The sequence below is a fragment of the Rhinoderma darwinii genome, chromosome 3 (genome assembly GCF_050947455.1).
Source record: "Rhinoderma darwinii isolate aRhiDar2 chromosome 3, aRhiDar2.hap1, whole genome shotgun sequence".
Classification (NCBI taxonomy): domain Eukaryota; kingdom Metazoa; phylum Chordata; class Amphibia; order Anura; family Rhinodermatidae; genus Rhinoderma; species Rhinoderma darwinii.
The window spans coordinates 92,724,761-92,736,844 of NC_134689.1; positions in this window are offsets into that span (position 1 = coordinate 92,724,761).

Here is a 12,084-nt window from a genome sequence, read left to right on the forward strand (position 1 = left end):
GTCTCTAGCTATGCCTTTGATTGATTTGCCTAAACCTGTCCCGGTAGTGGGTATCGACTCCACTCCTCTTGCTAATGGTTATTTTACACAGCATACCCCTGTTTTTGAGCTCCTTGTTGGCTCCATGCATTTGGAGCAGTGCTCTGTACTGTTGATGCAGGGATTATCGTCCGATTTGGTTTTAGGCCTTCCCTGGTTGCAGTAGCATAATCCCACGTTTGACTGGAATACTGGGGAACTTACCAAATGGGGTAATGAATGCTTGACGTCATGTTTTTCTGTTAATTCTATTTCTCCCCCTGAGGAGGTGAACACGCTACCTGAGTTTGTTCAGGACTTCACTGATGTTTTCTCTAAGGAGGCCTCCGAAGTGTTACCTCCTCATAGAGAATACGATTGCGCTATCGATTTGGTACCAGGAGCTAAGCTCCCTAAGGGTAGGATATTTAATCTCTCTTGTCCCGAACGTGAAGCCATGAGAGAGTATATCCAGGAATGCCTGGCCAAGGGTTACATTCGCCCCTCTACTTCTCCGGTAGGTGCTGGCTTCTTCTTCGTAGGGAAGAAGGATGGTGGTCTTAGGCCATGCATTGACTACCGTAACTTGAATAAGGTCACTGTAAGGAACCAGTATCCCCTTCCTTTGATTCCTGATCTCTTTAATCAGGTTCAGGGGGCCCAATGGTTCTCTAAGTTTGATCTACGGGGGGCGTATAACCTTATCCGCATCAAAGAGGGTGTTGAGTGGAAGACTGCGTTTAACACGCCTGAAGGTCATTTCGAATACCTCGTCATGCCCTTTGGGTTGTGTAATGCTCCCGCGGTCTTCCAGAATTTCATAAATTAGATTTTAAGAGATTACCTGGGGGCATTTCTTGTAGTGTACCTTGATGACATACTTGTGTTTTCCAAGGACTGGTCCTCCCACATTGAGCATGTCAGGAAGGTGCTCCAGGTCCTTCGGGAAAACAAACTGTTTGCGAAGACCGAAAAATGTGTGTTTGGGGTGCAGGAGATACCATTTTTGGGTCAAATCCTCACTCCTCATGAATTCCGCATGGACCCCGCCAATGTCCATGCTGTGGCGGAATGGGTCCAACCTGCCTCCCTGAAGGCGTTACAGTGCTTCTTGGGGTTCGCTAATTATTAAAGGAGATTTATTGCTAACTTCTCGGTCATCGCTAAGCCTCTTACGGATCTCACTCGCAAGGGTGCTGATCTACTCCGCTGGCCTCCTGAGGCTGTCCAGGCTTTTGAGGTCCTTAAGAAGTGCTTTATCTCGGCCCCGGTGTTGGTTCAGCCCAACCAAATGGAGCCATTTATCGTGGAGGTTGACGCGTCCGAGGTGGGAGTGGGGCTGTCTTGTCCCAGGGTACCAGGTCCCTCACCCATCTCCGTCCCTGTGCCTACTTCTCCAGGAAATTTTCGCCCACTGAGAGTAACTATGATATTGGCAACCGCGAACTCTTAGCCATTAAATGGGCATTTGAAGAGTGGCACCACTTCCTGGAGGGGGCTAGGCACCAGGTAACGGTCCTTACCGACCACAAGAATCTGGTTTTCCTAGACTCTGCCCGGAGGCTAAACCTGAGGCAAGCTCGATGGGCGTTATTTTTTACCAGATTAAACTTTTTGGTTACCTATAGGGCTGGGTCTAAAAATATTAAGGCTGATGCACTGTCGCGTAGCTTCATGGCCAGCCCTCCTTCGGAGGAAGATCCTGCTTGTATTTTGCCTCCTGGTATAATCATTTCCTCTATTGATTCTGATTTAGTTTCTGAAATTGCTGCTGATCAAGGTTCAGCTCCCGGGAACCTTCCTGAGAACAAGCTGTTTATTCCCCTGCAATTCTGGCTAAGGGTACTTAGGGAAAATCATGACTCCGCTCTATCTGGTCATCCAGGCATCCTGGGTACCAAGTACCTCATTGCCAGAAACTATTGGTGGCCTGGGTTGCCTAAGGACGTTAAGGCCTACGTCGCCGCTTGTGAGGTTTGTGCTAGGTCCAAGACTCCCAGGTCCCGACCAGCGGGCTTACTACGTTCTTTGCCCATTCCCCAGAGACCTTGGACCCATATCTCCATGGATTTTATCACCGATTTGCCTCCATCTCAAGGCAAGTCGGTGGTGTGGGTTGTAGTAGACCGCTTCAGTAAGATGTTCCACTTTGTGCCCCTCAAAAAACTACCCAATGCTAAGACATTAGCTACCTTGTTTGTCAAACATATCCTGCGTCTCCATGGGGTCCCTGTCAATATTGTTTCTGACAGAGGGGTACAATTTGTTTCTTTGTTTTGGAGAGCCTTCTGTAAAAAGTTGGAGATTGATCTGTTCTTCTCCTCTGCCTTCCATCCTGAAACTAATGCCCAAACTGAGAGGACTAATCAGTCTCTAGAACAATATTTAAGGTGTTTTATCTCTGACTGTCAATATGATTGGGTCTCATTCATTCCCCTCGCCGAATTTTCCCTTAATAATCGGGTCAGTAACTCGTCAGGGGTCTCCCCCTTCTTCTGTAATTTTGGGTTTAATCCACGGTTCTCCGTTTCACCTGGTAGTTCCAACAATCCCGAGGTAGAGGTCGTTCATCGGGAACTGTGCACAGTCTGGGCCCCGGTTCAGAAGAACCTAGAGACGTCCCAGAGCATACAAAAAACTCAGGCAGATAGAAGACGTTCTGCTAACCCCTTGTTTATGGTCGGGGATCTGGTGTGGCTATCGTCAAAGAACTTGCGCCTTAAAGTCCCGTCCAAGAAGTTTGCTCCCTGGTTTATAGGGCCGTACAAGGTCATTGAAGTCCTCAATCCTGTCTCCTTTTCGAATACACAACGTGTTTCATGCCTCCCTCCTTAAACGCTGCTCTCCGTCCTTGGCTCCCTCGAGGAAACCTCCTGTCCCCGTTCTCACCACTGAGGGTGTGGAATTCGAGGTGGCCAAGATTGTGGATAGCAAGATGGTCCAAGGCTCCCTCCAGTACCTTGTCCATTGGAGAGGATACGGGCCTGAGGAGAGGACTTGGGTACCCGCCCGGGATGTTCACGCTGGGGTATTGGTCAGGAGGTTCCACCTTCGTTTCCCCAATAAACCAGGTCCATCTAGAAAAGGTCCGGTGACCCCTCATAAAAGGGGAGGTACTGTTAAGGATCTGCCAGGCACAGCTTCTGTATCCACGCCCATAGGTAATCAGTCTGCACCTGCTTCTATGTCTGGGAGACTGACTCCATCTTCCACCACTCAGGATGGCAGGCTTAGGAGTGGGAGAGCCTATTATAGCCTGGCCAGACGGAGCTAGCTCCCGCCCTCTGCCTATTTATACCTGCCTTTCCTGTTCCTCCTTGCTTGTGATTCTTCTCGCTTGGTTTCCTGGCCCTGCTGCAGCTTCTTGATCTATTTGACCCTGCTTCATATTGACCCTGGCTTACTGACTACTCTCCTGCTCTGCGTTTGGTACCTCGTACACTCCTGGTTTGACTTGGCTTGTTCACTACTCTCCTGCTCTGCGTTTGGTACCTCGTACACTCCTGGTTTGACTCGGCTCGTTCACTACTCTTGTTGCTCTCGTTGTTGCCGGGGGCAACTGCCCCTTTTCCCTTGCTTCTGCGTACCCTTGTCTGTTTGTCTGTCGTGCACTTATTGAGCGTAGGGACTGTCGCCCAGTTGTACCCCGTCGCCTAGGGCGGGTCGTTGCAAGTAGGCAGGGACTGAGTGGCGGGTAGATTAGGGCTCACTTGTCTGTTTCCTTACCCCCGTCATTACAGTGTGTTTTAAACAATTCCAGCTTACAGGAAGGTGTGTGGGTGTCATGTCCTACCTGAAGTTTCAGTGTGTTTTGTGTGTTTTTTTCTCGCTCATGTAGATTTCGCACATCTAGAATGGATCATCGTCTTATGGGCAATCAACTTTATGTGCCGGAACCGAGCCTCCTGCCTGGCTCGCAAGGACCACCAGTCCCTTATGTAATCATGGCAGATGAGGGATTTGGCCTTACAAGCCAAGTCATGCGTCCGTTTGCTAGAAGGGGCTTGGATGACCGTCGGCGCATCTTCAATTACCTGCTAAGCCGAGCACGAAGATGTGTGGAATGTGCATTTGGCATTATGTCAACCAAATGGCGTGTTTTTCTCACCACAATGCAACTGACGCCGCAAAATTCCACCCGTGTCATACAAGCGTGTGTCGTTCTTCATAATTTTTGCCGCATACATGACGCCAGTTCTGATGCAGAATATATTCGCCGAAATGTGACAACATCAGCCATTCCGCAACAAATTCCACTCGGGAGGGCTCAAACATCTGGTATCCGAGTACGCAACATATTTGCCCAATATTTTTACAGCCCCGATGGAACACTGCCATGGCAGGAGGATGCTCTGTGAAGGGTGTCCTCGTGGAGATTAGTGGGCCAATGTATCATTTGTTCTTTGAATTTTGCGTAATTTGGGGTGGGGATTTTAGTATTTGGGACTCGCAAGACATGAGGACCCTTGACGTGGGTTGCGAGCTTATATCTTTGGTGGTTTTGCTGTTTTGGTTTCATGTCCTAAACGAAATAGCATGTGAGGCACATTGACTTATCCAATGTTCACAAATACAAAGGCAAAAGTCATTTGCCCGGACTTTCTCACAGCACTGCAAAGCAGCAGAGCAGAGTATGAGGAATTGAGCAAAACCACAAAAGATACACTAATACCTCAATAATGGTATGCAAATATCTCGGGACCTGGCCATAATATTCCAACGTTACCTAAAAGGACCTGTTCGGTAACCTTGGTTCCAGCACATAGATGGAGGCAAAAACAACCAATTTCACTGCAAAACAAAAACACACTTTATTGTGTAATGTGGAAAATGCACTTTAAACATAACCAAGCAGGGAAAAATAACTCAAAAACGCACCAACATGATGCAAAATTAACCTACTCGTTATTCTAGGTTTAGCTCACAACAACGAGCACACCATAATCTGCCGACACAGCGCTACAACTCCTGATATCTGTGTGATGGGGAGTGATAGCTTTGCATTTCAGCACCACTATGCTGTCCCTGTGCCTGCTGAGAATGTCCCTCAACAGCATAGTGATGCTGATACAGAGTGTTGAACCCTGCAGGGGGGCCCTGGGCAAAGGGTTCCTGGGGTCTGACGTAGGGTGGGAAAAGCCGGTCCCGCACCACCACATGACCAGGTGACATTCGGCTCACCATTGGCCGCTGGTACTGTGGCTGGGGCAAGGGGGTGGCAGGCTGGGAAGGGAGAGGTGCAGTAGAGGGCACCGATGCCTCAGGCAATCCACGCCAATGCTCAATTGCCTGGAAGCACTGGCGTGGATTGTTAGGAGGAGTGGCGGAGTCAATTATGGCAAGGATGGAGCCTTGGATGCGCGCCATCCGGTAGTCAGGTACTCGCCTGAGTAGCGGCGCTAGGCTACGGCAAAACGCGTCACAGGTGTCCTCCTCAGAACAGCAACAGAGGTACTCCAGGACTCGGGAGTCCACGTTGGCACCTGTTGAGGCAACCTGGCTGCGCCGGCGCTTGGCTGGTGGCGTCCGGGGATTGTCGACGTCCCGTGCCAGCTGGGGTTGGCTGCTTGACTGGGTGGCTGCTTGTGATGCCGTCACCTCTGGGGTCAAGGGCAGCACGGGATGTTGTTCCGGGGCCGGCTGCGACTCCTCATGGCCAGCCTCCTCCTCGGTGTCGAGGAGATTATCACTGCATCTGCCAGAAACATTTTGCGTTACTCCTTTTAACATGGGCACAAGGGACAAACAACCATTTTTGGCTGATTTTCAAGTGAGCACACACATGTCTTCAAAGTACAGTCAGTACTTACGGGCGCATCTCCATAATGTCCTTTAGGAACATTAGTTGTTTGGTGTAGATGTATTGGCGCTTCTTGGGCGCGTCGTCCCCACTTCGCCCTCTGCCACCAAATTCCCGCCGGAATTGATCCCGACAGCTCCTCCACCGGGTTTTAACATCATCAACTGGACATAGGAACACCAAATAAAAAAACAAGGTCACCAGGTGACATCACTGAAAACAGCACTTGTCCGAAACTTTGCCATTCCTTAAACACCATTAAACATACACCTGCCTAATGATGCTGTGACACACCCGCGACCAAGCACAGTAGGAGCATGTGAAACACAAAGATATACACTACAGCATGGGCGATTGCATTAGCATAAATACAGATCTGCACTTACCAATGCTCTTGCAGTCTCTTGTGGTGCTTTTAGCCCACTCCTGTCTGAATAGGCTCTGCGCGACCTCATCCCAGCCGACCTCCTTGCCCGTGCGGTCGTGGTAGGCCTCTGCCCGTGTGTTCCACAACTGTGGCCTCTCCTGGACCAAGCAGATGAGCTTCTCTACATCGCACGCACGAGGCATTGCAGCAGATGTCGGTTTGAACTGTGGGCATGTGCCCATCAAGTGAAAACCCACTTCCTGGTTTGGGCTTGTTTGGACTAGTTTGGTCAACTCATTTACATAGACTTAACAAGTGTTGCGTGAAAAACGCTGTGCATACGGAGGTGCTTCCGTGTGCCGTGCGTTGTTTTCACGCATCCATTGACTTCAATGGGTGCGTGATGCGTGGAAAACGGCCAAAGAACGGACATGTCGTGACTTTTTCGCAACGGACCAACGCTGCGTAAAAATCACGCACATGTCTGCACGGCCCCATAGACTAATATAGGTCCATGCGACGCGCGTGAAAAGCACGCGCGTTGCACGGACGTGATTCCCGTTCGTCTTAATAAAGCCTCATATTAAGAAGGCACTAAGCTCATTACGATCATTCAGACTGAGCGGTCCTAAAGCCTCCGTTTTTAAAATAATTTCAGCCTCTATTTATAAAAGTATCTGATATCTATCTCCCCCGGATGGTGCCACTTTTATTTGGACAATCCCTGCAAAACGCATGCATCGAAAGTCATTGTCATGGCTTTCTTGTATATATTGGATTAATCTTGGACGGCCTTTTGCCGCATTCAGAGAACGAACATGTTCACCAAAATGTTTGTACATACGACGAATTGCTTTGCCTACATAAAATCTACCACATGGGCAAAAAATTACATAGACTACATACTGCGTTTTGCAGGTTATCAACTCTTTTATTATTTTTTGTATTTTTAGAACCTATTATTTATTTCTTTTTATTTGGTTGTAATAAGGAGAATTGATTCTTTTTACTAGCCCTCTCAAGCGCATTAGCAATCAAATGAGAGGGGTAAATGCAATCTCGGACTAAGTTCCTCTGCTTGCTCAAAAAAAACACCTCTTTATTATAGTTAATTCTCCTTAACCTTAAAAATTGGGCATATGGTTGGATTTCATAATGTGTTTGGGATGGTAGCTATCGGACCTTAATATTGTATTTGTAGCTGTAGGTTTTTGGTACCCTTTTGTCTGCAGTTGCCCCTCCAATAAGTCTTTATGTAAAATACTTATTGGTAAAAGGTCGCTTTACATCCCATAGGGAAAAGGAAAGCTTGCTATCAGAAACAGGACCAAAAGGTAACCATAGATATTGTCAGTGTAGGTTCTGCGATTTCATAATTCGTACTAGGAACCTTAATATAGCGGGCTGCACATTCTCAATTAATGAGTTGATAACTTGCAAAACGCAGTATGTAGTCTATGTAATTTTTTGCCCATGTGGTAGATTTTATGTAGGCAAAACAATTCATCCTATGTAGAAATGTTTTGGTGAACATGTTCGTTCTCTGAATACGGGAAAAGGCTGTCCAAGATTAATCCAACATATACAAGAAAGTCATGACAAGGACTTTCGATGCATGCGTTTTGCAGGGATTATCCAAATATAAATGGCACCATCCGATAGAGGCACCATCCGAGGAGATTGACATCAGATACTTTTAAAAAAAGAGGTTGAAATAATTTTTAAAATGGAGGCTTTAGGATCACTCAGTCTGAATGATCGTAACGAGCTTAGTGCCTTCTTAATATAAATGTTTATATTCATAGGTCATTTGGTATTTGTATGTTTCACTGTGGCTATTGTACATACCTGCTGCATAAAAATGTACACTTCTCTTTGCTATTTTGAATGTAAAGGATACTGTGTATACTCATGTGTGAGCAGGAAATATACTGAGCAAGGAGAGGAAGTGAAGCCTGGGCCTTGAAAAAGCGTGTGTTAACGCAAAACGTCCGTAGGCTTGCTTACACATCTTATAGACCATGATCAGAAAATAAAATATTTTTTTTGCCATTAAACGGTGAGTGCCTCGATTTTTCAATTTTTTTCAAATTTAAACACAGCGTGATGTACTTGTCGATGAGCACCCCAGGGGAAATCATATAGCCATATATGATAGCACGCCAAATCTCTATGCAGGAAGACCGCTCCATCTGTATTGGGTAGTGCCAGCCATTTTTCCTCCTTCTTCCATTTTGAAACCTGGTCTTCTATGTTTCTGTAGCACACCCTTAGGCCCCATGCACACGAATGTGCTTTTGTGGCCGCAATTCCCCCGAAAATCCACGGGTGAATTGCGGCCCCATTCATTCCTATGGGGCTATGCACACGACCGTGGTTTTCACGGTCCGTGCATAGCCCAGGAGCCCAGACCGCAGAAAGAATGGGCATGTCTTATTATGGCCGTGTTCTGCAGTCCAGGCTCATAGGAAATAATGGACGCGGCCATGTGCATGGCCCGCGATTTGTGGGCGGCTTGTGGGTGACACTCCGCTGCCGGCCGACGCGAAAATCATGGCCGTGCACATGGCTACGGTCTTGTGCATGAGGCCTTAAAACAGAAGCAGCATGGAGGGCAGCATACAGCAGTAAGGAGCAGATCTCTCTCCCTCTTTCTCTCTGCTTCTGCGCTCTCCTTGTGCTCCTCCTCCCCCATTATAGATTTCTATGGCTTCTGCTCCCTCCTACTGTTCCCCTCCACTCTCCATAGACTTTTATGGGCAGCATCTGTGTCTTTATCTCCCTGCTTCCCCCTACTTCTCCTCCCTCACCTTTCCATAGGCAGCATGTCTTTGTCTCCTCTCACTGATCCTGCTTCCCCCTTCCCTTTCCATAGACTTCTATGGACAGGCTATGAAGAGACACACCCCACTTACTTTGGTCCATCTCCTCTGCTCTGTAACTAGGAACGGATTTTGCTTGACAACAGAGGGTTGAAATCAGATTACAGGAAGGAAAACACCTAGTGGAAGTAACTTCAAACAGAATTTGCATGAATTAAAACGACTACATTAAGCAAACGACTAAATTGATATTTGTCAGATATATAATTAGATTAGCATAAATTGTTTGAAAAGTCAATGTTCATTTAAATAATTAATAGAGGTAAACAAGCAGAGAACACTAGGACATGCCAGGTATGGGCTTAAATTATGCCCTTTGTCTTTGCTGCAGAGTGGCTAACAGATCATGTGCAGGCAGAGCAGGGGTGCCACTGACCTTAGTTTAAGAAGTCAATAACATAACACAATAGGAAGCAAAGACAGACAGGTGCCACTACACTATCTTAAATCAAGATTTGAAAACCATATATTAGTATATATTAGTTACGATACATTCAGTCATATAAAAACATGTCAGGTCTTATCAGCCTTATCAATGTGCTTTTATGTGTATTGTAAATCAAAGAAGAGAAAACCTTTAATAAATGAAAGTAACATTTTCGTTAACTTTTTCTCTTAACATTTATTTATATCTGTTTGATTGATAAGCCTTTTATTTTGGATATTTGCCATCATGAGCCGCTCAATATACTAAAAGCTTTGAAAATAAACATAAGGAAAAAGTTTGATTTTGAAATCATAAATGGAATATTTTTTGGCATTTTATTAGCTTAAAAATAATGATGTTTAATCTGAGGTTAACATGTTTTCCTGCTTTCACAAGGACCTTTGACTTTCTATCACTCTGTAAAATTACTCAGAAGAAACATTTTAAGGAAGAAATTCCTTCTCAAGATTTTACAAACCATTAGTTGCTATCTAAATTTACTGCAAATCCCTCAGCTTTGTGAATGCAGTGAGGCTGCAGATCTCATTTTCTTTTATGAGACATTCCCATATTCATCCACTTAGTGTGATGGCAGGAAGGAGGTGAAGGGAAAGTGAGCCCTAATCTACCCACCGCCCTGTCCCTGCCTACTTGCAACGACCCGCCCTAGGCGACGAGGTACAACTGGGCGGCGGTCCCTACGCTGTCTAAGTGCACAGGAAAACAAACAGGGAACACGCAAGGGAAGGGGCAGTAGCCACGGAACGCCACGAGGAAACGGAGCGGCGAACGAACAGTCAGGACCAGGACGAAGTGAGTAACCCGAGCGGGCACGGAGACAGAAGCAAGCCAGGGGCAAAGCAAAGCAAGACAAGGGGAACTGCAGCAAGGCAGAAGCACGGCAGAAGCAGGCTGGAGCAAGCAGCAGTGGGGCCAGGAATCCAAAAGAATAACAAGCAATGAGGAAGAGAAAACTGCAGGTATAAATGGACAGGGGGCGGAGCTAACTCTGACTGACCAGGCCACGATAGGCTCTCCCACTCCTGAGCCTGCCACCCTGATTGGTGGGAGCCGGTGTCAGTCTAAGAGGTCTGGCCTCAGGTGTCGACTGATTAACCCTGGGAGTCTCCACAGACGTAGTGCCTGGCAGATCCATTACAGTACTCCCCCTTTTATGAGGGGCCACCGGACCCTTACTAAGAGGACCCGGTTTAGTGGGGAAGAGAAGGTGGAACCTCCTGACCAATACCCCAGCGTGAACATCTCGAGCAGGTACCCAAGTCCTCTCCTCCGGCCCGTATCCTCTCCAATGGACCAGGTACTGGAGGGAGCCCTGGATCATCCTACTGTCCACAATCTTGGCCACCTCGAATTCCACCCCCTCAGGGGTGAGAACGGGAACAGGAGCTTTCCTAGAGGGGGACCAGGACGGGGAGCAGCGTTTAAGGAGGGAGGCATGAAAGACGTCGTGTATGCGGAAGGATGGGGGCAGCTCCAGACGGAAGGATACAGGGTTGAGGACTTCAATGACCTTATAAGGCCCAATAAATCGGGGAGCAAACTTCCTGGACGAGACCTTAAGGCGCAAGTTCCTGGACGACAACCAGACCAAATCCCCGACGACAAACCGGGGGTTAGCAGAACGTCTACTATCTGCCTGAATCTTTTGTGCGCTCTGGGACGCCTCTAGGTTCTTCTGAACCTGGGCCCAGACAGTGCACAGTTCCCGATGAACATCCTCTACCTCAGGATTATTGGAACAACCAGGGGAGACGGAGGAGAACCTTGGGTTAAACCCGAAATTACAGAAAAACGGGGAGACCCCTGACGAGTTACTGACCCGGTTATTCAGGGAAAATTCAGCAAGGGGAAGGAATGAGACCCAATCGAATTGACAGTCAGAGATGAAACACCTTAAATATTGTTCCAGGGATTGGTTGGTCCTTTCCGTTTGGCCGTTAGTTTCGGGATGGAAGGCGGAGGAGAAGGACAGATCAATCTCCAACTTTTTACAAAAGGCTCTCCAAAATAAGGAAACAAATTGTACCCCTCTGTCCGAAACGATATTGACTGGGGCCCCATGGAGACGCAGGATGTGCTTCACAAACAAAGAAGCTAACGTCTTGGCGTTAGGTAGCTTCTTAAGGGGCACAAAGTGGCACATCTTGCTGAAGCGGTCGACTACCACCCACACCACCGACTTGCCCTGAGATGGAGGCAAATCGGTGATAAAATCCATGGAGATATGGGTCCAAGGTCTCTGGGGAATGGGCAAGGGACGTAGTAGGCCCGCAGGTCGGGACCTAGGGGTTTTGGACCTAGCGCAAACCTCACAAGCGGCGACGTAAGCCCTAACATCTTTAGGCAACCCAGGCCACCAATAGTTTCTGGTAATGAGGTGTTTGGTGCCCAAGATGCCAGGATGACCAGATAGAGCGGAGTCATGGTTTTCCCTGAGTACCCTCAGCCGGTATTGCAGGGGAACAAACAGTTTGTCCCCAGGGGCGTTCCCGGGAGCTGCACCCTGATCAGCCGCGATATCAGAAGCTAAATCAGAATCCGTGGCAGAGACGATTATACCAGGGGGTAA